At 48.7% G+C, this 26,466-nt stretch overlaps 1 protein-coding gene across 13 annotated transcripts in view; it reads left to right on the top strand.

Moving 5' to 3' along the window:
- The first annotated feature begins 5,174 nt into the window (after nucleotides 1-5,174).
- BMAL1 (basic helix-loop-helix ARNT like 1) overlaps nucleotides 5,175-26,466 on the top strand; it is a 102,784-nt gene continuing 81,492 nt past the window's right edge. For 7 of the 13 annotated variants that reach the window (XM_072794002.1, XM_072794009.1, XM_072794007.1 and 4 more), the window contains exon 1: nucleotides 5,178-5,333. The gene's annotated coding sequence lies outside the window, so the exon portion shown is untranslated. Of the gene's footprint in view, nucleotides 5,334-26,466 lie in introns of all 13 variants that reach the window. The other 6 variants (XM_072793998.1, XM_072793999.1, XM_072793997.1 and 3 more) reach the window with 3 other exon arrangements.

The raw sequence follows: 26,466 nt of genomic DNA, 5'->3' as shown, positions 1-26,466 counted from the left end.
TTCACTCATTTCTGTCCATGATTTCCCTCATTTCCTAGGGTAGATCTTGTGGGTCAAGACGCAGTGTTAGCAAAACAGCTTTTCTTTCTTTCTTTCTTTCTTTCTTTCTTTCTTTCTTTCTTTCTTTCTTTCTTTCTTTCTTTCTTTCTTTCTTTCTCTTTCTTTCTTTCTTTCTTTCTTTCTTTCTTTCTTTCTTTCTTTCTTTCTCTTTCTTTCTTTCTTTCTCCTCTTCTTTAAAAAGATTATTTATTTATTTAGTCATGAGAGACACAGAGAGGCAGAGACACAGGCAGAGGGAGAAGCAGGCTCCCTGGAGGGAGCCCGATGTGGGACTCAATCCCAGGACCCCCGGATCATGACCTGAGCCAGAGGCAGATGCTCAATCGCTGAGCCACCCAGGTGTCCCATAATATAGCTTTCTTACGGTCGACCTCTTAGGTGTTCTACCCAAAACCTTTGTGCCAGTCATAAGTTTCCTTGATCTTCTAAACTTGTCTGCTGAGACTTTCTTCTGAAGTCTCCCAAACCCAGCTGTTTACTCACTTCGTCTTTTGCTCTTCTTACTCTATTCTCTCCTGTTCTGATTCTTCTTTCACTTCAGTAGGCACTTTTTGGGGAATCTTGCTCAGTCCATGTCCCCCACTTTGAGAATGACCTGTCTGAGCCTCTCCTGTTCTCCCTTTCTCAGCCAGTCGTTGAAAGCATTCACGAAGGGCCATGTACAAATGGGGTGGAGGGTGAAGAGCTATAGGGAAAGAGAATCATAAAGTGCACAGAGGGAAGACAAGTCCAGAGGATGCATGACCCTGGAGAAGGAGGTGAAGAGAACGAAGGAGGAGATGGGAACTGCTTCGTGCCAATGGCACCTCGGTTCTGGTCCTTTCGAAGGGCTAGCTGTGCTTCACACCATGAAATATTCTTATCTCCTCCCAATAAACCTCCCCCTCTGGGCTTAAGTTTGTTGAAGAGGCTTCCGTTTCTCGCATTGCCTAAATGTGCGGTGACACCCTTATCCCGAAGGCATAGTTCTGGGCATTCTTTTCTCTATAAGAAACCCAAGCAACTCACCACCTTTGAATTGATGACTCCTAAATCTGTGTCTCTAAAATACAAAGTTTCTTCCTTTTCCAAAGGAATTGTCTCAAAGGAATTGTCTAAAGGAAGAGGTGATTTGCTGAAGCAGTTAAGAGTGTGGGCTCTGGGTTCTGATTGCCTAATTAGCCTGGGATCTCAGGACCTTTCTGTGCTTCAGTTTTCCCATCTGTAAAATAGGAATAAGAAAAGAATCTACCTTATAGGGGTTTGAGAGAATTGAAGAGTTGATGCATATAAAGCTCTTAGTATAGCATTGACACATTGTAAACCTGTAGTAAATATTGTTGTTATTTTTTAAATTTTCTTTGTTATTAATGTTATTTTTAGCAACACATTCCTACCTGGCTTTCTACAGAAAAACACGTCCGTCTTAGGACTTCTCAGCTTCCTTCCAAAGAGACCACAACTACCTAACTTCCTGGTCCTATTATTGGCTCCTCCATTCAATCTAGCAGTCCTGAAATTTGACTTCATGTCTGTTTGACTTTGGGGTCTGGATTTATTCCATTAGACTAGCAGTTCCCAAATAGGACTGCCTCTCAGATACCAAAGATTTTGAATCAGAATCTTCCAAATTAGGACTTGAGAATCTGTATTAAAACAAAACAAAACAAAACAAAACAAAACAAAAAAGACCTCCTCAGTTAATTCTAAGGGATCTGACCATTGGATCAGAGTTTGGGGAACTACTGTGGATTATACTATTTTATCCTCACTGGTTTTATCTGTAAAGTGGGTGCAGTAAATACCTCTTTCATAAATTGCTAACCTAGTATGTATTGAATCTTTCCTGTGTGCCAGGTACTATGCTAAGGATTTTCTATCTATTGTCTCATTTAACTCTCACAGCAATCTTGTGAAGTAGATACTAGATTAACCCCATATTACAGATGAGGAAACTAGTGTTGCTTGATAAAAGCCATCCAGTTAGGCAAGTGTGGAGAGTAAGCATATCAACTGCTGGACTTAATGAGGATAGTATATTAGATAATGTATCTAAAGCACATGGTACACAGTAGGTGCTCAATAAATGTTCCCTATCCCCTTCCTTTTATCTATATAATTTTATTCATGCCCACTGAATTTTAGATTCAGGACAATACTTCAACCTTAACAGTGCCCAGAAAATTAAAAACCAGTATTCTGGTAGGTAGAAAATAAAAGGGAAGTGAGTCCCAGTGGAAGATGGAGGTTGCTTGGGATCTCCAACAGAAAACAAACAAATAAACACAACTATAGCTACTTATGGGAGAACAGGGTCACTTGAGGAGAAACAGTAGCTGGGCCACTGAGGGTACTGAAAAGTACTGAGGGTACTGAGGGTACACTGAAAAGTCAGGGTGATAAACTTTAAAAGAGGAGGACCAAGGTATGAAGGTAGAACCATGTCATCTCAGAGAGGCAGAGCCCTGGAAGGACACCTGTTCCAGGCCCCGTCCCACCACATGGTCATCCAATTATTATGTAGACACTTTCTGTACAGGAGATTCAACTTATCAAGGCAGAGGAGGTTCTATTAGTTAGAAAACTCTTCATATTGTTTCATTCTAGAGGTTCTACTACAGGTCCCCCTTCCACCCTTCAGGGCTTGAAGAATGAGCCTAATTCTCTTCTTTCACAGCCCTTCACATGTATGAAGACAGTTATCTTATACTTCCTGGGGCAAAAATCTTCTGCTTCCTTTAATCTTTCCTCATATGACATATTCCCAGCCTCTTGACTTCCTGGTCTCTCTCCTTGTGCCTGTTTTTACTTTTCTTTTGCCAGACCTTAACTGGAGACACTATGTGTGTGATGACCAACACTGGGTGGTACTGTAACACCCAACTTGCTTTCACATGTCAGACTTTTATCGATGCAGCCTAAGACAAGCATCCATTTATCTGGGCAGCCATACTGAGGACTCAGATCGCATTGTCTGCCCCCTAAGACCCATTAGGTTTGCTCTTATAAGCATCTGTTTAGATACCTCTGCTTTTCTGCATTTAGTTTCCCAGGGTGGGACCCCCCCCTCCACATTTATCCCTGGGAGAGCTAGCCCATTGCTCCCAGATTGCATTTGGCTGATGCTATGCAACAACACCTCTTCCCTTCCTAGTTTTGTGTCATCTAGAAATGTGATGCAAACCGTCTGGGTTTTCATTCGGAGCACCGATAAAAGTCCTGAAGCCTAGGCCCTGCAGACAGCTGTCAGTCATTCTTTTTTTTTTAATAATTTATTTTTTATTGGTGTTCAATTTGCCAACATATAGAATAACACCCAGTGCTCATCCCATCAAGTGCCCCCCTCAGTGCCCGTCACCCAGTCCGTCTGTCATTCTTGATGGGAACTGGTATGGTATGAAGGTTTTGAAGTCAAATAAACTTGGGTTTGGTTTCTGGTTCTGCCACCTACTGCGTGATATTGGACTAGCTGGTTAACGCTTTGAGCTTCAGTTTCCTCATCTGTAAGGTAGGGTTGTGAGGGGCAAGGGAGAAGCTGCAGGGAAAGCATTTAGCACATGGATTCATTAGTCAGCGTCTGTAGGTTATGGTTACTTAACCTACCTAACCACTTATTCATCCAATTAATATACTAGACCCGGGCTAGTATATATACTACAATCAACTATATACTAGAACCCGGGCCTATATTTCTTCATCTTGTCCGCGAATATCTTGTTAAGTGCATTGCTAGAAATGCCACTTCGGTAGAGTGGTTTCCTTAGGAGATCAGGGCGGGGACGACGTAAACAGCAATCAGATCCCAGCTGCATATAAATTTAGGAAAGATAGTGAGCTACCAGTGACGTTGGGTGACCTCGACAACAGTCAATACACCGGCCGCAGGCGCGTACTGGGCAACCACTCCGTGCCTGGCAGTGAGCTGGGGACAGCAAGGATTTTTACAATTGAAAGGCAGTGTCTGGTGTTCAAGGAAAGAGGCTACACTTCCAGCGTCAGAGGGGCTGGTCTGGGTCATGGAGCTGAGGGCAGAGGTTTGCATCCACTGGTTCTTGCCTCAAGCACTCGGTTAGGCGTCAGGCCCCTGCCCCCAGCCGTCCATCCCATTCCCCGGAGGCGCCCGAGGGGCGCGGGGTGAGTGAGAGGAAGGCGGGGAAGAACGTCGCCGTCCCGCGCGGGGGGCCCAACATCTGGAAGGTGGAGGTGTTCGCGCTGGAGGCCCTCTGCTAAGTGCTTGGGGTGCACAACTACGGCTCGCGTCTTCTCAGCACCTGCGACGGGTCCTTGCGAGGAGACCGTTCATTTTGTTGGTAGCCGTTCCCTTCCGTCCGCTCCCGGGGCCAGCCTTCGGCCGCAGGGGCGCGGGGGCGGGGGCGGGGGGGCGGGGGCCCGGGGCGGGGCGCCTCTGCAGACCCCGAGGCCGCGCTCCCTTTGGACCCCGCAAGCCCGGCTGCTCGGGGTCCGGCGCTCTGCGTTCCCAAGACTGGTTTCCTAGATGGAGTCGGAGGGAGGCGAGCGAGGAGGCGCTGCTGGGTTTTTCTTTTCTTTTCTTTTTTTTTTTTTTTTTTTGGTTGTTGTCAGGGTGCCCGAGGGCAGGAGGGGGAGGAGGAGGGGGAGAGCGCGCGCGCCAGGGCCCCGGGCGGAGAGGGGCAGCCCCGGCGCCCCGAGGAGCGCGGCGTCCGCGCCCGCAGCGGCCGCCCGAGCCCGAGCCCGAGTCCGAGCCCGAGCCCGAGCCCGAGCCCTAAGGGGCAGGGACGCGGCCGGGGCGAGGAAATCCGGGGGAGGCGCGCCGATTGGTGCGCTGGTCGGGGCGTGCGCTCCCGGGCGCCCCGTGATTGGTGGCGGGAAAGCGGCAGGTAGCCCGGCCCTCCGCCGCCACGCCATTGGCCGGCGGGCTCTCCGGCTGCCACGCCATTGGCCGGCGGGCTGCCCGGCTGCCACGCCATTGGCCGGCGGGCCGCGCAGCCGCGCGCCGATTGGCCGGGGCCGGCCGCCGAGCCCGGCTCCCTTCGGGCGCCCGGATTGGCTGGCGGGGAGAGGCAGGTATCCGGGCTCCGCGGCTCCTCCATTGGTGGGCGGGGAAGGGGGGTTGGGCGCCGCGATTGGTGGGCGGGGGGCCGGGCCTGGGCCGGCGGGGAGCGGATTGGTCGGAAAGTAGGTTAGTGGTGCGACATTTAGGGAAGGCAGAAAGTAGGTCAGGGACGGAGGTGCCTGTTTACCCGCGCCGGACTCACCGCCGCCGCCGCCGCGGGATCCGAGTGGGGGCGCGGACGCGGGCGCTCCCGCGAGCCTCGGTGAGTGTCGGGCTGGCGGCGGCCAGCGGCGCGGCCCCGCGCTCCCCGTCGGGGGCCGTTAGCACCCGGGCAGGCGCGGCGCCCCCGCCACCGCCCCGGGGCGCAGCCCGGCCGCCGGGGCGCCCTGCCCGACGTGCCCGCTGCCGGCCTTAAAGGGCCCGTGCCCGCTCCCTGCCCCCACCCGGCCGCGGGGAGGCTGCGCCCCTTAAAGGCGCCGCGCGCGGCCGCCCCCATCCTCTCCCGCGGGGGCTGGCGCTGCAGGGTAGGGCGGGCAGAGGTGCCGCAGGCGCCCTTAAAGGGACCGGAGAGTGTCCGCGGGAGCGCCCACCTCCCCTCCGCGGGCATCGCTACCTGCCGGGGCGGGAGGAAGCCGCCAGCTGCCTCTTAAAGGGGCAGCTCCGCCCTTGGGGAGCCAGGATCCGGCTCAGGGCGCGTCTCAGGATGTATCCCCGGGAGCTGGGGCGGGGGGTGGGGGGGCCGGGGGGACCCCCGAGTGGACCGTTCTTGACGGCTGCACCCCCAAGGGCGCTGGGCGAGCAGCGCCTCTCCTGCCCTCCCTCCTCGCCATCTCCTGCGCTTCCCTTTCCAGAGCCTGCGGGGCTGGGAGGGGGCGGGAGGGCGTCTCCGTCGGGCTCGGGGAGCGCGAGTCCGCTCGCCCCTTCGGCCCTGTCCCGTCGCGGGGCCCGGGCGCTGCCCTCCCCCCCGTCCCTCCCCCCCCCCCCCCCCCCGGGAATGTGAGGCCCCGGCTGGGGCGGACCTCAGCCCGCGAACTTTCGTCCGGCCCGCGCCGCCCGTGTCCCCGGCGGCCCCGGGAGCATCCTCCGTGGGGCTCTGAGCAGGTGCCCGACGGCTCGGGGATGTCCCGCCCGCCCGGCGTCCAGGCGTGGGCCCGCCGCCCGCCCGCGGAGCCCTGGAGCCCCGGAGCCCCGCGGAGGGCGCAGCCGGCCCGGCCCCAGCGCGGGGCTTGACAGATGTCAGCAAAGGAAGGTTCCCGCTCGCGAGGGCCGGCGCTGACAGCCGCGAGAGCTGCGGTGTGCCGGGCGGTGCAAGTGCAAGAGTGGGAGTGGGTGCCGACCGCGGGGCCTGAGTCAGCGACCCCCGGAGGGGTCTCGGGAGCCGGCGGCGCGGGGCGCGGGGCGCGGGCAGGTGTCCGAGGGCCGGCGCGGGGCGGGGGGTGGGGGGGGAAGGGGCGCCCTGGACCTTGGCGTCGGGTGGCCCTGCCTGCCCCGGCCGACGGGGGACCAGGCTGACACCCTCCCTCCACGTCCCTATCCCCGTCTCCCTCCTCTGCTCGGCCCCTGGCCCCTCCCCGGCCCAGGAGCCTTGCTAGTCTCTGCTCCCTGCTTACAGAGCTGCTCCCCAGCCTGGAGTTATTAGCCGAGTTTTCTCACCTAGCTTCCAGAAATAAGATTCGGTATTTGTGAGGAAGCATGTCTTGACTGTAGCTGTATTTCCAGGGTCTTCGTTTTTATTTATTTTTTTATTTTTTTTAAGAATCCACAAACGCTGCCCATTAGATGATGCATCTCGGTTCCCACAAGGCTTGCCTGTCCTTCTGACATCTGCTGCTGTTCCCCCACTTTAATCTATTTTTATGTGACAACTATTATTTTAATTCTTCTGGTCCCATTGATATCAGGATCTGTCAATTTGGGTTGGTGGAGTTTTTAATTAATGTACTGGTTGAATCATGAGCTTAAAATAATCAGTGCTGCTCCTGAGCAGTTTAGAATAATCTCATGCTCTTCGTGCTTGCAAGTAAAAGGAAAAAAAAAAAAAAAAAGTCACTGCTGTTAAATTACATTTCCATATCAATGAAACTCCAAAAATATTTTTTTCAAACATAAATATTGAATTTTTTGGTCCATGATCTGTTACTGAGTTCACTTTATTGGTAAGTCTTTCAAAACAGTTTGTTGAAGCTATTTGGAAGGCTTTGGAATTGCCTATATCATCTGAAGCTGGATCTGTGGAGGTATTTTGTTTTGATGGTTAGATGTAGCCAGTGAAGAAGAATAATTTAAACTGTAGTTAAATGTACGCCTCAAGTTTAAAGAGAAGGCGAGAGAAAGGAACAAGCGGTGGAAGAGCACTAGCCTGAGAGTCGGAACATGCTGGTTCTGGCCCAGATTTGGGTTTTCACGGCTGTGCCACTTGGGGCAAGTCACTGAACCCCTCTGGGTTCTGTTTGCCTCAGATGGAAAGTAAGGCAGTTGAAATAGGTGATCTCAAAGGTACCTCCTGCCCTAGAGTCCTCTACATCTCTTAATATTTAATACGTTTGAGTTCAGGTTGGTATTTACATCCAGAACATCTGAGCTGAAGTCCTATTTTCACAGGAAACTTAAACAGAACAACAGATGGGGTTTTTAAAGAATCCATTTCGAATGATTTATAAAATGATGACTACTCGGGAGTTTGTCTGCCTTCTGCAGAAGAGGTTTGCATACCACATGGAAGAAAAGGAAGTGGCCGTGTTTTCAGATTTATCCTTCCACGCCAGCAATCTCTGTGCAATTTATGTATTCCACGATGAACGAGCACTGTGGAAAGACTTGGCTATGTTAACAAAACTGCATGAGAGTATATAAAAACTAAATATTTAATATCTCTCTTTGGTGTAAGAGTTGCTTTCCTTCTGTGAGCTTTCTTCTGTTTGCGATTGCAACATCAGCTCTGAGGGTGGTTAGAGAAAGTCAGTATCAAAGAAACAATTTCTGCCCCTTACGACATTACAGTTACAGGATGATTTTAGTTAGCATCACGGTAGATACTTGCAGGGAAGTAAAAAATCCTCTCTAGACCTTGAGGTTTAGTGAAGAGCCCAGAAACACAGGCACGCCACCCTCTGCAGTCTTTTCTTTCCTCATTGCCACTTTGCCACTTTGTCACAACAAAAGTACCCCAAACACCCACCCTGGCTTTTCTCCTCTTTCTCTCTCAAAACAAGACCTGCTCTGACTTGAACTGTCAGCATCTCTTCCTTCTTGCTCAAAATGTCCTGCCACCCCCCACCCCCCTCATGTCTCCTCCTCTCTTTCCAGTTCAGAAAAAGCAACTGGATCTCTCTCTTCTGTTTCTTTTTCTTGGACCTTCACTTTGGGCGGGAGCCTGGACTCTGGTGCCAGGACTTAGGACTTGGGTTCTGATTAGACAAGTGCTTGACCCCTCTGCGCACAGGCTCCTCCCCTGTGGTGTAGCAACAGTGCCTGTCTCATGGAGTCTGCGTGAGGATCAAGGGAGATGGTGCATGTAAAATGCTTGGCACACAGGAAGCCCTCCCTCAGCGCCTGCTGCCACGCCCTCCCACCGCTGCCAGGGTCCTGCCCCCTGAATATCCTCCATGCTGTTTGTCCTCAGCCTCCTCACCAACCCCAGAAAAGCATTCATCTCAATTTAGTAGAGGAAGGACAGAAGGGGGGGAAAAACAGCCCTTCTGTGGGCCTGTGATGCAGCAGGCAGCTTTCACTTGTCTGTACAGGGTACCCCTGAATCTGGATGTCTGTCTCCCCTCTCCCTGCCCGGCAGCCTCTTGCAGGGCTGTGAACGTTCACCTCTTCCACTCTCTCATTTGCTCTGTCCGTCACTCCCACCCTCTGGCTGCTCTCTCTACAACCCTTCTCTGTTGTTCTCACAGATCTCCAAAAACTTTAAGTCTTGAATTCCAGGGGCCTGTCCTTAATCCAGAATGGTTGTTCTGGGTCCCTCTGCAGCTGTTCCCCTACCTTTCATTCCATCCTTCTTCAAATTCCCTCTTCCTTCAGCCTTTGGGTCATGATGCTTTCTTGGTCCTCTTCCTGCACACCCTTAAAGGTGGGTGTTTGCCCTGCCCACTGCTCTTCATACTGTTCCTCTCACCCAGGGTCCCATTTTCTGTCCCAATCTGTCTCTCCTGCTTCAGCTGCTAGCAGGTTCATCGTACACATTAATGGCCCCTGGAGCCAGCATTTGTGATCTTGGAGTCATAGGCTGCATGCTACTTGCAAGTGCTGTCTCATCGCACTGGTGCCTGTACCCCTCGACCCCCAAGCTGTCCCAAGAGGCAGTCTGTTTGAGTGGTGAAAAGTGCAGATTGCACATCCTAACTCTTCCTTACCAGCTTTATGATTTGTGGTCAAGTTCCTTGCTTGCTAGGTCTTGGTCTCCTCAGTGATAAGCCTGGGATCGCTGGAGTCCTTACCTCAAAGAGTTGTGGTGTAGATTAAGTGAGTTAAAACTATTTAAAAATACATGAAGCTATTCATGGCACACAACAAGCATTCAGTGAGTGTTAGCTCTTGGTCCTTCTCCTTCTTGCCTCAGCATATCCAGCCTGCCTGGCTGTCTGCACGGGACTATCCAGTCAAACTGAGGGGCTCTCTGTTCCCTGGACCAGCCCTTGGCCCACTCCATGTTCCAACTCTCTCATGCCAAAATCTTATTCTTCTCTAAGACCCAGCTCAAAGCTTGGTCCTCCAGGAGCTATTTCTTCATTGTGGTTGTTTTCCTCCTCACACCTGGCAGCAGTGTCCCCAAGGCCTGGATTTAGCTTGAATTGGTAGGCACTGCTGCATGTGTTGGGCTGTCTCGGGGACTAGCTCCCCTCCTTGCTCAGGCTAAGCACTTTGGGGGGGAATTCGTCTTGATTTCCCCAAGTCGCCTTCAGGATGTGCTTGTCCAATCTCAATTAATGATCCTTTGAGGAGGAGATGAGGGGATGGGGTGCATCAGGGACGTGCGTTGGACATGGCCAGGAGTAGTTAGATCTACAGGGAGGAGAGATTTGAGTTTGGGACTTAATGTGGTCAGAAGGATGAGATTGGATCAGCTTTAGTCATCTTTGCTTTAGGGGAATGTCGAGTGCTGGCATATGATGAGAAATGATTTTTACGTTAGTACATGCTGTCCTTTCAAACAGCGTAAACTCATGTTCATCCAGCCTGGTTAAAGAAGGGGATGGAGGTCTGCTGGATATCCTATTCTGGGTAATATGCTACCCATTGGATTTTGTATGTATACCAAGTAAAACATTTCCATCTATTTACATCTTCAACTACTGTTTGAAATATGTGACCTGGGCAAATTAGTTAGCTGCTTATTACCTCATTTGCAAAATAGAAATAATAGTACTGATGGTATTAGTGGCTAACATTTTATTGAACACTTTCTGTGCACCAAAGATGTTAGTCACCTTATGTTTCTTAACATATTTAACCTTCCCAACAACCCCATGAGGTAGGTACATGATTATCTTTCTTTTTTTTTTTTTTTTTTACAAGTGTAGTGGTTTTGGAAACTGCCCAAGGTCACTTAGCTAGTGTGGGGCGGGGCAGGATTTATGGCCAGAGGACTCCAGAGTCTGCTCTCTAAGCACCGTCCTTGGGACCTGCTGGGGGGAGCCACCAGATGAAATGGTGCGTGTGCAGTGAGTGGCTAGTCCTGTGCCGGGAGGCAGTGATGGGTAACCAATCTTTTTTTTTTTTTTTTTTTAAGATTTTGTTTATTTATTCATGAGAGACACACACACATAGAGAGGCAGATACACAGGCAGAGGGAGAAGCAGGATCCCTGCAGGGAGCTTGATGTGGGACCCGATCCCAGGACCCTGGGGTCACGCCCTGAGCTGAAGGCAGATGCTCAACCACTGAGCCACCCAGGCGCCCCGATTGGTAACTAGTCTTACTGTTGACAGATGTGGTTGTGCACCTTGTCTCCTGCAGGACTGAAGTCCTCTGCAACAGGAGTCGATGGCGGTTTCGATCTCACCCCAGGAGCAGTTCCGAGGGCTTGTGAACATTCTTCTCACATCCCTTTGTGCACTTCTGTCTCTCTTGCATCTTCAAGCCTGTCTGTGGCATTGATCTGACATGAGCCTTGTGTGGCTCTGCCAGCCGTTCCCCTGGCAGCTCCGGGCGTGAGATGAACTTCAGAATGGAGCCCGGTACCCCTTGCCCCCCTGTAGCCATCTGCAGAGCTCCTCGCTGGGGAGGAGACCTTTTCAAGAGTCTCTCACCTCCCTCCTCCTCTCCCCAGCTTCTTAACCCAAAGACAGGCATCAACAGCCTTGGTGTATATATATATTTTTAATGCCAGTTGTTTCCCGAATAGATTTAGATAGTAAGGGAAACATTGTCTTGTGTCAAGAACCTGTTACATAAAAATGTGTTATATAATGTTCAAATATATACTGCACAGTGGAATTAGATACCACTTTTTTTCCCCCAAAGAATAGAAAGATAATAAACACAGGCTATACTGAATGTAATTAATCTCGGATTTGGAAAGCCTGGAAAGACATGCTCTGCCCTCGGAGCTATTGTTTGGAACCTCTGTTATCCTCCTTGAGCGCTCCAAGTGTAGGATGTATGGGAAGTTGACCTGAATCTGCCATGGAATGCTATTGTGAAATACTCTGGAAATTGTCTTTTTCGGGGGGTGATAAATTCCTTGACATCTTGCTTACTTCCGTTTTCCTCATATCCAAGTAGAGGGAAGAAGCTCTTTTTGCCCCTCATACTTGGGCCAGTGAGGTCATTTCTAACCAGGTTTCTGTTCTACCCTCTGCTTCCTTCCATTCTTCCCATACAACATGGCCAACTTTGCCTTCCAAAAACAGCTCTGTTGCCTGCAGCCTGTGGTTGACACCCCTGTGTTCAGTGCTCCAGACTCTCCAGAGTCTGACCCTGTTCCCCCTCGCCCTCCCTGCTCTTCCATCCCCACCCCCATTCCCAGAATAAGCCCGGAGCCAGAGGTTCAGTGCTGCTTGTCTCTGCCCTCCCCTGCCTGGGCCACCCATGCCATGCTCCTTTCTGCTGTCTGTTTTGCTTACATAACCCTCCTTGACCTGAGGGGTATGTCCTCTTTGTCTTAGCCTGCCTCCGATGTCACTTCTTTGTGCAGCCTTCTCTGGTGCCATTTGCCCCCTTTACGTACATAGTACATACTCTGTCTTTTTCACTTTTGATTGCCAGCCATTCATTCAGAAGCAGTGGGACTTCATAATTAGCAAATTATCACATTGTATCTGATCAGGATGGCTGGTTCTCTCATTTTTTAATTGTTTCACAAATAAATATCTTGTCATCACTTCCCATTCTCCAACTCTCCTCATTTACTCCTTCATTGTAGTGTATTGGATGCCTACTGTGTGCACAGGATTGTTATAGGCTCTGAAGATACAGCAGTGAACAAAACTGAGTCCCAGCAAGAGAGAGATAGTAAACGTTGAAGACGTTCACTTCTGGTAGTGGATAGATGTGTGGAAAGCAACCACACAGAGTAAAGCAATAGTGATGATGAATGGTGGGGGAGAGGTTGCTTTAGCTGGGTCCCCTGGGGAGGCCTTTCTTAAGAGGTGATATTTAAGCTTAGCTGCAGGAAGATCTGGGGGTGAGGAGGGGAAAGTGTCCCAGGAAGTGGGAACAGCAAGTGCAAAGGCCCTGAGGCTGCAAGTAGCTTGTTTTTGAGGAAAGTAGAGGCCTGTGTAACTGTATTATGAGTTCCTTGTGTACAGATACTTTATCCTCCCTGTGACCTGGGCCCAGTGCCAGAAGGTCCCTGCAAATATTCGCATACAGAATTGGAGCATTTGCCCTTAGTTATGTATTATAGAAATAGCAGTTAACTACATTCTGCAACCGAAAGGCTTTTAATAAAACTTTAGATTTCACATAAATTAACAGCTTGAAGGGTTTTCTCATAAATACACACCTAGCATGTACCATCAACTATTGCTGTTTCAGTTGTGTTTAGTGCAGAGCTTCAGCCCTCAGAATTCTATTTTACATGCACAGCCATCTTAAAAACAGGTCTGTTCCCAAAGTTCACTTGTCAGGCAGTTGAAACCTGGGATAACTTTTTCTATAGAAACAGATGGTTTAGTTCCGAGGCGAGCCCACAAACACCATTTCCTGCTGACTGTGGTTGAAGCCATCCTGTTTAGTACTAAAGTATCCTCAGCATGAATTAAGTAAGCCTTCTGCAGCTGGACTCCCTCATCTAGATGGCATTATAGGTCATTTACTATTAGCATCAATGGGGCCCATCTCCTACTATTTTTCCAGTCTGTCAAAAAGTTTTATGAAAGGAATTCTTGCCTTTGTTGCCTTTGAGATTTATAAATGAGCCTGTGGCGTGCAGAAGGGAGAGAGACCTGCCATGGGAGCTGGGAAAGCCTGGGGCCCAGTCTTGGCCACCGACTTGCTGAATAACTTTGAGTAAGCTGCCCTCACTGAGCTTTGATTTCTCAGGTCCTTCTTGGTTAGAAGAGCCTGTTTACACACCACAATGGGAAAACATCCATATATTTCACTCTTTGCACCTGCCCCCAAATGGCTGCCTCCAATTTCTTCTTGAAGAAGTAGATGTACGCAAATAATGAGGAGCTCAAGAAGCTCTGGTGTATGCTACTCAGCAGTTGCGCACTCTGTCAGTTTGATCTGCTATCTTTCTTAATGAGTGGAAAGAAATTTCGTCCTAGAACTTTGGGTCCAGATAAGACTCCTGTGTTCTTGGCCAACTTATCTTCCATATAATTATGTAAACTGGTTTTTCTTTTTAACTCTTGGGGATAAAAATGGTGACTATGGTTTGTTACTTATGAATTATACTTCTAAGTGCCCTTAGGGAATGAAACGAATTTGCAGGAGAGAGCAGAGCTGAAAGAGTGTGGGATCAAAAACAATTTTAAATGTTAAATGCAAAGCTATTTTCAGTATCCTGCTGGAGGAAAAAAAAAATTTTTTTTTTTAAGGCTTTCGATGATAGAAGAGGTTTCTGCTCCAAAGGAGAAAGGAGTCTCAGGTTTGGCAGTGGTGAAAACTAGCTAACGACCACCCCTCCCTTCCTCCTTTCCTCTCCCTGCCTTTGGCTTTGGTGTCATGAGCCACATTTGCCATTTGAGAACTTTGCTGTTTAAAGGACTCTGGGATGCAGGGTGTTAGGGAGGAGTTAGAGCTCACATGGCTCAGGGCACAGGGTGCTTTTCTGCAGATTTCCCCACCAGATTTGAGCAAAGGAAGCCTCCTCAGGATTTAAGCAGCATTTTCAGCATGGCCTCTGGTCAGCTGTGAATGAGATATTTGATTATTGTTTTGGTTTTTTTTTTTTTTTTTCTTTTCTTTTCTTTTTTCCTTATGTGAAGGCACAGCAAGGAGTTGGGGGAAGAAATTTCTGCTGCTTGTCACTTTGGAGCTGGAAGGTGGCATCATACCTGGCCTTCCTCCTTAGATGCTATACTAGGAGCAGAGAATGGTGTCTGTTTTGTTCTCGGCTGTATGTAATCCCAGCAACTAAGACAGTGTCTGCACAGAGTAGTTACTTAATAAATACTTACTAAATGAATGAATTCAGCCTGGGGAAACCTCAACTTTCCTTCCCTCTTTAACCCTCATGAGCTTGGTCTTGCCAGCATACTTTGGAGTTTAGGTTACCACATCCTTTTGACATCTGTGTTCTTCTTTTCTTCAGGTTGGCCAGACATCAGTATCTTTATTGATGATTGGGACTTAACTGGCCACAGTTGTCCCAGCCTGGCTGATGTTCATCTTTATGTTATCTTTAATTGGCCTCAAAGTGCCACAAATCAATAGCTGAGCTGCGTCAACTAAAAGAAAACTTACTGTGTATTTCTTTGGGCATAAGTACTACACATTTATTCAGTCAACACATCTCTGAAGGGCCAGATGCCAGGCACTCAGGCTAAACCAAGAAGGAGAGCAGAGTTGTTATAGGGGCGCCTGGCTGGCTTAGTCAGTGGAACATATGACTCTTGATCTCAGATTTGCAGTTTCAAGCCCCATGTTGGGTGTAGACATTACTGAAAAAATAAAATCTTTAAAAAAAATTTAAAAAGAAAGAGTTGTAGCCAAGGAGCCTGCAGTTTCATCTGTTGATAGAAGATAATCCAAGGCCATGTATAAAACCAATGAAGTGGGCTAGACTATATGTAAGTACTACAGGAGTTCAGAGACCAAAGAGATCTTTTTGTGAGTTCTCATTGAGAGGAGGAGGCCTCATGGAAATGATCAGGATTAATGTATACCTTTCAGATTCACAGACAAGGGTGGATAGCACAGGTATTTCCAGGGAGTGTATGGGTGGGAACATAGCACAATTAAAAGCACAGAAGTACGAATGACCAACCTCTATTCAGGAACGGAGACTTGCCTAGAATGGAGGGTTCTCCAACAGTGGTGAGAATTTAAGTTTGGAAGATCAGTCAATGCCTAAACATGAAGCACATCATTTCAGATGATAGTAATTACTAGTATATAGAGAGTTCTTATGATGTCCTTAGCATTTCACATGTATTATCTGATTTAATGCCTGTAAAACCCCATGAAATGGTACTATTATTAGCATCATTTTAGAGATGAGGAACTTGAAGCACATAGGGGTCCAGTGACCTCCCTAAGGTCAATTTAGCTAAGAAGCTGAGGATGTAAGCTTAAAAACCAGGCCATGGAAGCTCTTGACCATTGGACCCTGCTATCTCTCAGTGTCCTTCACATGCAGGATTTGGATTTGGTTGGGGTGTTAGAGTCATGAGCTGGAAGTGGACAAGGCTCTGTTTAGCCTACTTCTTCATTTTGTAGGTTGAGAAACCCTGTGAGGCTAAGTGGCAAGTCAGAGTTTACCTGGTGAGGTAGGTAGAGACTGGTAAGCAGTGGAGGGAGAACCACTAAAGTTCATTTTACTGTGGTTATGATTACGATTTCAGTGATGTGAAATAATTATCCCTAAAGCTATGTGTTTCAGTTGTATCAGAGCAAAGAGGGGACTAGCTGCAGTAGAGACCTGTTAGGAGGCTGCTAGCTGAATCCAGACAGAGTTAGAGGGAGCCAGAGCTGGGAATTGTCAATTATGTTAATTGACATGGCTGTTTTCCGTCACCCTTTAGATTTCTAGAGTGCAGCGAACATCTGCCTGTGTGTCTTTCAAGTATGTGGAATCTGCAGTGTACTGTGACCGAGATGCCTCGGTTAATGAATCCTCCAGAAGCAAAGCACCATTATGAATGTTTAAAAACAAATACCCACATTTTCTGGAAAGAATACGAGATGAGGAACCAGATAACTTGCATTCTAGACTGCTTCTGCTACTTAAGCACCAGGTAGCCTAAGTCAAATGACATAAATGTCTCAAACTGTGGCTGGTTCCTTATCTGTGGAACAGTCGTAACAATTCTTGTCCAACCCCTTAGAGTGTGGGTCTGATGCTGGAATGAGATAAGGAAAGAATAAGGGTTTTGAAAGCTATAAAGTTGCTCCCTGGTTAAAGGGAGCCCTGTTGAGGTTTTCAGAGTGAAGGGGTGCTTGTGTTGCAGGGATAGCCTGGAGGGCATCGAAGGAAGTTTCCCCTGACTCTAGGGCATGTTTAGGGATGTGGCGCTGTCCACCAGATGGGTGCTGACGGGCCTCACTTTGCTGAGTAGGGCCATATTTTAAAGGTGATGCTATATTTCACTCTTAGAGATGGGAAACCACTGCCTGGGCATGGCTGGAAAGGTTAGGCGGAGATACTCAAGTTAATCTGTTCTCCTCTGCACACACCTCTCAGGATAGTGATGGGCATCTGTGAACCTGAAAAACAAGTGTCAGGATCTAGCCAGCTGGCCAGTGGGGTATGCTGGGATGTTTCACCTCTTCTGGGGCATGAGGCAGAAATCCAGAAGGACCTCAATTAGCCTAGGGGCTAAAGGGTGAGCCAGCGTGCCGTCCAGGTAATACCTGCTTCTAAAGCCTGTAGCAAAGTTTTGATTGGAGATGTGCCAAACCTTAATTTTTGTTAGTTTTGTAAGGTTTGTATATTATTATTATTAATACCTAACCTTTGAGCATTTGCCATCTGCCAAGAACTGTGCAAAGTGCTTCTGTGTCTTTACCCATTTAATACAGTAGCCCTGTGGGGTGGATACTGTTAGTCTCACTTTCTGCTTAGGGAGACTGAGACCCAGAGATGCTTCAGATAACATACAGGGGACAGAAAAGCTGTGATTCAAACCCAGGACTCCAGAGCCTACACTCTCAACACTACCATCTTCTTTCTACCTTTTCCTGGCACCCCACATGCTCCCTACCCTGGTTTTGAGGTTTCTGACATCACAGTGGATCTTTAGAAGGCATTTTTGGTTGATAAATGACACGTCACACAGTGACCTCAGCTCACTGTAGCTCTCTCTTCTTCATAGCCCATGGCTGACCTCGAGCAGCTCTCACCAGCTGCTGACAGCCCACAAGCAAATGGATGCTAACACTGAATGCAGCAGATTGACCAACTCTTGCTGCCTAATGCATGTGGGAATTTTAAGGCAAGAAGAAGACAGTGCAAGGGATTGCTCTGGGTCAGTTTTTCAAAAAGTAGCCACCTACCTTGTAGTCTGCTCAGTGTTCATCATGATGCTTGTCAAAATCTCCCCACAAAAGTCTTTGCAAATGTCATGATTGTGATAATACTGCTTACCTCTGTGTGTGTGATTTGCAAAGTAGTTTTTACATGTGTTCTCTTGTTAGTCTTCACCACGGCCCCATGAGGAGAGGTTTTTATAAAGACTCATTTTTCAGGCTGTGACATATCTGGAGAGTTTAAGCAACTGCCCTGGATCCCAAAGCTAGTCATCAGTGGCACAGCCAGGACTTACACACTGCTTTCCTGACTTTAACTTTTACTCTGTTCCCAAGATTCTCTTTGCTTTCTCTATTAAAGATCTTGTTAGGGCAGCCCGGGTGGCTCAGTGGCTTAGCGCCACCTTCAGTCCCTGGTGTGGTCCTGGAGACCCGGGATCGAGTCCCATGTCGGGCTCCCTGCATGGAGCCTGCTTCTCCCTCTGCCTGTGTCTCTGCCTCTCTCTCTCTCTCTGTGTCTCTCATGAATAAATAAATAAAATTTTTAAAAAAGATCTTGTTAAATAACCTGATTTACTGTATTCAAAAATCAGCAGGAATTATTAAATTGAAGTATTTTGTGCTATATACTGTTAGTGAATCAGAATAAATAAAAGATCATGTAATAGGTTGTTGTGTTGGGTTTAATTGATTTGCACCTGCTTTGTATGGCATAGAATACACATATATCTTTTGTGGTATATTTTTGGACCAACAGCCCTTCTAGCTTTAAAAGCCCAAAGGCTTTAGAGCACCTGGCTGGCTCAGTTGCTTAAGCATCTGCCTTTGTTTCATGTCATGGTCTCAGAGTCTGGGGATCGAGCCCCAAATCGGGCTCTCTGCTCAGTGAGGAGTCTGCTTCTCCCTCCCTCTCCCTCTGCTCCCCCTGCCATTCATGCACTGCACATGCGTGCTCACTCTCCTTCTCTCTCTCTCTCTCAAATAAATTAAATCCAAAAAAAAAAAAAAGGTCCAAAAGCTTTAAGAGATGATTAAACATGAAATTTATGTCATGTCTTTTAAAAGTTGACCATCAAGTTCTTGGTTAGGAATACAAGCTCCTGCTATCACATTGTTTCCATGGGGAAATTAGCCTTGGCTCACATCATTTTAGCTCTTGGTACCTTTTCCAGGAATGGAGTGAACTGCTGTAGGAGAGAGGACTGGTCGTGCTTGTCACTTAGACCTCTCTACCATCTTGTTATTACAGACAGGGGGCTGATTGCTTCTCTGGGCTCTCTCAGTTTTTCCTGTGGTCTGTACATAAATCATATTTGAGGTCCTGGTAGTTTTATTTTTTAGAAGTTTTCCCCGAAATAAACCTGGATGGAACACTTTTTTTTTTTTTTTTATAAAAGTGTTTTGAATCTCCTCTTTAAAGTATTTAATTGGCAGTGAGGGGCTTTACTTGGAGAATGTAGAACTACTGTCACTCAAACCTTTTTAGTTGGGACACTGCAAGTTCCTGTATTAAAGAGATCCACAGACACAATGGCTGAAACTAGTCCATAGTAGGTAGTGGTTCAGGCCTTCAGTCTTCATCATGTGGCTTCCACTTGGTGGTTGAAGGGGGAAGCTTCTATTTTTACCATCTCCTGGGGGAAAAGAAGTGGAGACACATGTAGTCATTTTAAGGACAAGACCTGGCAGTAGCACTTTCTTTTACCCTAGGGGCCAGAACTTAGTTATATGGCTACATCTAACTGCAAAGGAGGCTGAGAAATATCTTTAGGTGGGAGATCACAAGTCCAACAAAATCTATTTTAAAAAGTGGAGAGGAGATTGAACATTAGGAGAAGCTTCCAGTGTGTTGCATCATGGTACCAATGGGAAGGATTCAATAGAGTTTTGAAGCTCTCTTGAGAGCCAGGAAGATGCCTAAGTCTGGGGTCAGAATCTAGGCAGGGACACAGAAATCAGGGCATATACAGCTGTGTGGAAGCCAAGGTGGCTCATGGCTCAGAAACTAGGCAGCCAGGTTAGAACCAAGGTGCCGGAGGGACTATGAATAATCCCAAAGACTTCAGTTGCCTATTAGAGGAAATTCATTGGTGTGAGTGATACAGTAGAAAGAGCACTGAGCTAGGAGTCAGAAGACCTAGGTTTGAGTCCAACCCCTCTGCCTTATCACACGGGTCAAAGTACTTTGAAGAATGTTTGCTTTATTGTCTGCAATATGGGAATAACGGTGATGGCCTTTCCTGTCTCCCAGGCTGTGAGAGTAATGGAAGGGAAGATGCTCTGGAAACTGTAGCTCCATAGAAACTGGCAGAATGTCTGTGTTGCTCCCCTGTGTCCCCAGCACCCGGTATAAGGGCTGGCATGGACATTCATACTTGTTGAATGAAGTGTAAAATGTGAGAGATAGGAAAGAAAATGCATTGTGCACAGATCTTAATCCTGGATGGTCTTTTCTGCTAGGCAGAGCGGTTCTTCTGCTCTCTACTGGCCAAAGTGTTGGGCCTACATGAACACCTAGGTACTCCACTGGGACATGGGCAGACATCAGGGCAGCTCCCAACCAGGTAGCTCAGGACACACAGTACATCTCTGGCAAGGCCGTTTGCTTACTCCACTGAATAGGTGACATGATATAAAAAAACCCAAGCTAGGACTTCCAGTTGGGTGTCATGGTCCATGATTGTGAGCTAATCATTTTTAAATGCTCTGGTCTACCTGCAGATTAGAAGACGAAGCCTTCCCAAGGCTTGCTTCAAAATAGTAAGATGTAGATATAAAATTCCCTTGTTGATTTGAAAAAAAGTAATTATGTGGCTTGTTCAAAACCATAAATGTCTACTGAAAATACAGTAGAGGTAAGAGATAAGATAAGCTTGTGATTTCTATCCTTTGGGAGTTTCTGTGCTGGCTGGAGTGATTTTATTTTTTTTTCTCTTGCTGGAGAAATAGGGGCTCAGTGGATAATCAAAAAAAAATTTAACTTTGATTCATTTTGTTATTTAATTTGTTTATTCACTAAGGGTGACCTTCTTTCTGAGAACGCAGTGGAGTATTTTTAAATGGACTTTAGTGGAAAAAGGCAGGAACTGAACTTACATTCACAGTATGGTCCTGACTCCGTTAAAGGCTCGTGCGTAGAAGGAGGGAAAAAAAAGACCAGAATGGTAGCAGTGGTTCTCATGTTGTTGAACTTGAGGTGATTTTTATTCTCATCTCCTTCTCTGTGGTTTTCTGTTTTTCAAAGGTGGGGATGCATTACTCTTATAATCACAAACGGCTAGTTGAAAATGAGTCTCATAAATTAATACTCCCCAGCCAAATCAAGAATTTTTCTCTTTGCCAGCCTGGCCTGGGCTGTGCGCTCTCATGTTCGCTCAGAGCTCGCCAGGTTATTTTCTGACAAGTTAAGGAATTTGTTAGAAGGAGGATGTTTCCCTTGTGGAAATCAACACAGAAAGCAATTGTTTGGTAATATGTCAGGAAAGATGTCCTGAGGAGCTCTGCGCCTGGAATGTGACCAGCCTGTATTACAGTCACTTGTGGAAATGAACTTTGCAATGTTCCCCTTCACCCTGGGACTATTTCACTTCATCATATACTCCTGGGTTCCTTGGGGACCCCCGACTCCACCATCCTGGGACTGGATGACCATGTCCTTTGTTCTCTCAGGCCCTGCCTTTTCCAATGTCCTCTCTGCATGCTCCCCTCTGTCTGTTTGTGACTGCAGATTTGGTCGTGGCTTCTTTCCACCACCACGTCTATAGCCTGAAGAGAACTAGTCGGTGTCCTTTTCCCTGTCACAGCTGTCCCTTTGCCCTGGTCTTTGCTCAGGTGAGGGGCCTGAGCTGTGCTCCTGAGACAGAATGAAGAGGAGGGGTCAGGACTGTAGGGAAAGGGTGGGGATCCTGAGCTGGCTGCACAACGTTGGAGAAGTCCCTGGGCCATCCACCTGGCAGGGCACGCTCTGGCACAGCTCCTGCAGACGACTGCCTGGTGTTTGAAGCCGTGCATTGATCTGTTGAAGTCCTGTGTTGTGGCAGTCACCGTTCTAGATGCTGTCAGGGGGCCTAGTGATGAGCAAGGCACACCTGCCCTCGGCTGTCATGGAGCTTTCATTCTCGTTCAGAGAGAAATGGTTCACCGGGAAATAAATGAAGCTCATCACAGATTGTAAGAACGACATCAGAGATGGTTACATGTGCCCTTTTGTAGTGGAGCGGGAGGGCCAGGGTTCGGGATGATTCCAAGGCCTGGCTCCTTCTATGCCGGGGTGCTTTCTGGTGGTGAAGGGTGAGATCGGGAGGTCTCTCAGTAAAGCTGAGCTGCTGCTTGCATTCAGCCTGCCTGGGCCCGGTCTGGGCCTGCAGACCCATGGAGGGAGCTAAAGCTGAGGCATGAGCTTGGGACTGGCCCTCTTGGTCACATCTATCTTTCTTTTCTTTTCTTTTCTTTTTTTCTTTTCTTTTCTTTTCTTTTTTCTTTTCTTTTCTTTTTTTCTTTTTTCTTTTCTTTTTTTCTTTCTTTCTTTATTTCTTTTTAAAGATTTTATTTATTTATTCTTAAGAGACACACACACACACACACACACACACACACAGAGAGAGAGAGAGAGAGAGAGAGAGAGGGGCAGAGACCCAGGCAGAGAGAGAAGCAGGCTCCATGCAGGGAGGCCGATGCAGGACTCATTCCCGGGACCCCAGGATCTTGCCCAGGGCCAAAGGCAGCGCTAAACCACTGAGCCACCTGGGCTGCCCTCATCCTTCTTTTCTGAAGAGTGATGAGCCAATTCGCCCAGAGAAGACCCCATCTGTGCCTGTTGCAGCCATGTCCAAGGCCGACCTGGTGTTTTCTCCCTCGTTTATAACTTCTAATGAGGACCAGCCTCTCCTGGTGCTGGTCCTCCTGGACGCTGGAGCGTCCCTCCAGCAGGATATTGGACTGTTCCTTTTAGGGCTCGGGTTTTCTGTTTTGTTGTTGTTGTTTTAGTTTTAATGAGCTCCTCTCTGCTGCCTCCTCCTCAACCACCCCCAGACCTCTTCCTGGTGGCTCAGAGTCCAGCCTCGTAAGTAGTGAGGCTATTTTACTGGGCCATTGCCTTTTCTGAAACTCTTGATCACCAACACCCCACAGGGCCTTTGGGCATCACTGTCTGCTTGGCCTTCGACTGCCCAGAAGAGCTGGACTTTGGGTAGTTGTGAGTGATTTTCCTGAGCTCCCTTGCTGAGTCTTCTTTTCCATTATACTTCTCTGTCAGATTGGCCATTTGGCCTGCTCCATCTTTCTGAAAAACCCGGACGAGCAGGACCCTCACTCCTATGGAGACTCCGCACCCTTCCTCCTACAGACCTTTAGTGACTGTGTTTTCTGACCTCTCTCCTCCCATCATCCTAGTCAAAGAACAAAGCCTTTGAAGCTTGCCTCACACTGGCTTGATGCAGGATGCGTAACTTCCAGGCCTGGGACTCACTTGGCTTCCAGAGCTCCCCTCACTGCTCTCCCACCCATGAGCTGTGATGTTTAACCAGAGACGAAGTCATTCACGCTGTGATCGTTTAACATTCCTACCAGGGCTGACAGGAAGGCTCTTTGTTACTAAATTAATTGTCTCGGGTGGTGGTGGTGAGGGGAGCTTGTTACTATTCTCATCCTTTTGGTGTTGTCACCATTCTTTTAAAAATATATCTGCATATTCGCGCGCGTGCGTGCCTGTGTGTGTGTGTGTGTGTGTGTGTTTACGTAGTTCTACATTTAGCAAAGGGCTTTGGAATGAGGGTGGCCCTCACAGGGCCTGGATTTAGACCCTGGGAGTGGTCACGATCCTTTGAGCAATATATCCTTCTGTTCCAACTATCAACCAGCTGAACTTTGTAAAGTTTTCTTTCGACCTTCATTTCACCTTCATTTCGTAGTTTTCCCCAGTTTCTGGGGTAGCTTTGGGGTTCACTGTTTGCAGATCCAGAGAAGAATGCAGTCATTTGGATCCACCCTTTAAAGACACAGACTCAGTGAGGAGAGCCTTCCATGACCTGCCTAACGCCTGTGGCTCTGAGGCCTCTGGCATCTCTTACACATCGTCCTCACCTAGAATGTCGTTGGGAGCCTTGAGGCCTCAGGGCCAGGGCCCCTGTTCAGAGTGTGCCTGTTACTGTCATTACGGTCCCCGTCTGCAGGCCTCCTTTACTTGGCCGTAGCATGGTGGAGTGTGTCCAGTTTGCTTTGGAATAAGCAATTGCATTTAAAACAAGTTTAATCCAAAAGTTGCCTCTTAGGTGGTCTGAATGGCTACCCTTCTCTCCCCGCGCGTTTCAACCGGCTCGTACAGCGGCCTGGCTTCGTCTGCCTGGCCACTCCTGGCTGGCGGGCCCCCCTGCACCCCTCAGCATGGCTCTGCCTCCCTCTGCGAGGGAGGGCAACGGGAAGGCATGCTTCTCCCTGGCCTGAAGCAGGAGCAGGCTGCACGAGGCTGCCGGGATGAGGGAGCCAGCTCTTCATTCAGCGTTAATCGAGGGTCTCCTGTGCGTCTGGTATGATGGGAAGCCACTGGAGCATTGAAAGCAAGAAAATAACACGTGATTTATGTGTTTTAAAGGCTCTCCTGGCTGCCTGGGGGCTGAAATGGGAAGGGTAAGCATGAGGCCGGGGGAAGGGTTCAGAGGCAGTTGTTCTGGTCCAGGCAGCCAGGCTGGCTTGGCATCTGCGTGAGCAGACAGGGCACAGACTTCACGGGCTGCCCTTGCCATTTGCCCTCAGGCCCCGGATCCCCTGGACCACGAGCCTGCCCTTCCGTAAGCATGCCAGGCCCTGCTGAGCTCCTGCTCCGTGGCTGGTGGTGTTCATGCCACCTGGAAGGTTCTCTTCCCCGGCTTCCCAGTTCTGCTGGTTCTGCCACTGTTTCACTCAGTGAAACAAGGCAGTGACCTTGGCTAAGTCACCAGATCTCTCTTGAGCCTCAATTTCTTCATCTCTGAAAGAGTGATCGTAGAACCACCTCACGGGATTGGGAGGGAAACACAGTATGCACTCGAGTGTGATCCCTGCAGGCCTCTGCGTTCCTTGGTGTCCTGCTTCCAAACTTGCCTCGCTCTATACGCTCTCTGCCCAGCGACCCCGTGAGGAGGAGTCCAACCAAGTCGTGCTCTGGCCCAGAGCCCTCTTGACAGTAGCTTCCTGTCTCAGTCAAAGCAAAAACCAAATCCTCAGCAAGGCTCCCCGGTGCTTCTCTGACCCGGTCCCCCACCCTAGGATCTGGTGGGTAACCAAACAGGCTGAGTTGTGCGGAGCTCACTGTGGTGCGTGCGGGTGGCACCCCTCCTGAGTTATGCAGTGCACAACTCATGTGGCCGGACGCACTGATCCCACCTGGCCCTCTCTTACTCCACTGCAGCCACATCAGAGACCTTGCTGTTCTGCAAACACGCCAGGCCTGTTTCGGGCTCAGGCTGTTTCCTCCACTGACTCCCTCTGCCTTGAGAGTTCTTTCCCCAGATATCCGTGTGTTGTGATCACTCACCTTCTTCAGGTCTTTTCTCAAATGTCACCCTGTTTAACGTTGTACCATTCAGCCCACTGCCTCCCAGATGTTTCCCTCTTTCCCCTTTGATTTACTTTTCCTCTTGACTCCTATCCTCTAACATAGTCTACATTTTACTTAATTGATTTATTGTCTCTTTTCTCAACAGAAGGTAAGCTGTGAGAGCAGAGACTAGTGCTTATTTCATTCACGGCTATACCTCAGTGCCTTTAAACGGTGCCTGGAAGTAGCAGGGTCTCACTAAGGAATGAGTGAATGAGTTTGCACTTAGGCAAGTGAAGGCTGTGGTGTAGTGCTTACCACGTTGGAAGCACCCAGCGAGTGCTGGCTGCCAGTGTTTTCATGGTTGGTGTCGATATCCTTCAGGGACCAGCCCACCCCTGGGTTGAATTGCATCATGGCCACCGCTGCTACCCGCTGCCCTTCCCTCTGTGCCCTCTCTGTCTGTGGCATTTGTCCTGCTGCGTTAGTGGGACTTGTCTCTCTCTTTTCTCTGTATGAGCCCAAAGTCCTGTGGGGCAAAGATGGGCTTGTTCAGATTTGTATCCTACGGACCCTGCACCCATGTGGTGGTATGTAGTAGGCGCTCAGGAAGTGTCTACTGCCAGCAGACATGTGACAGGTGGAAAGGACTCTGCAGTCCCTTTCTCGGGTCCTGGTTCCAGCATCACTGCCTCATGATTGCACCCTCCTCCCAAGGGGCATCGAGAGAGTCTAACAACCACTCGGTGATGAAATCTTTCATAGTGTGTTTAGAACAAATTTGGGGGAGCAGAGGGCCTCTTGTGCGTAGTCCTTTGAATGACGATGTCTGGGTGACTTGCTAGTTCTACATGTGAGAGTCTGGCCTTTTGGCTGTTCTGGCCCTAGGGAGACAGTGTGATTCAGTTTACACTCACTCCTTCAATGGGGACAATGTGAGCAATACCAGTGTGTTTGGAAGAGGCAAGGGAGAAGCAGAGAAAGCTTGAGCTGATCCTTAGGGAATTTGGGGTGGAGAGGAGAGCATGGTTTCTGGAGGGGATTAAGGAACAGGAGAGTAGCTCCTGCCCAGTCCAGGAAGAAGGGTAGGTGCTTTGGGAGGCATGAATAGGTAGGTGATTTGGGCCGTATGAGGGAGGATCTTCAATGCCAGGGCAATGAGTTTGGCCTCTTGTATTTGGCAGGAAGAGTCCAGAGTAGGGATTCTGATGGGATAAGTATAAGAACCAAGGGGTTCAGGGGGAGGTGGGGAGGAGCTTTGGAGTCATTTGTCTTCTATCCAGAGATAGTTGCCTTG

This window comes from Canis lupus, chromosome 23 (genome assembly GCF_048164855.1).
Source record: "Canis lupus baileyi chromosome 23, mCanLup2.hap1, whole genome shotgun sequence".
Classification (NCBI taxonomy): Eukaryota; Metazoa; Chordata; class Mammalia; order Carnivora; family Canidae; genus Canis; species Canis lupus.
This window is presented reverse-complemented; position numbering and strand designations above follow the sequence as displayed.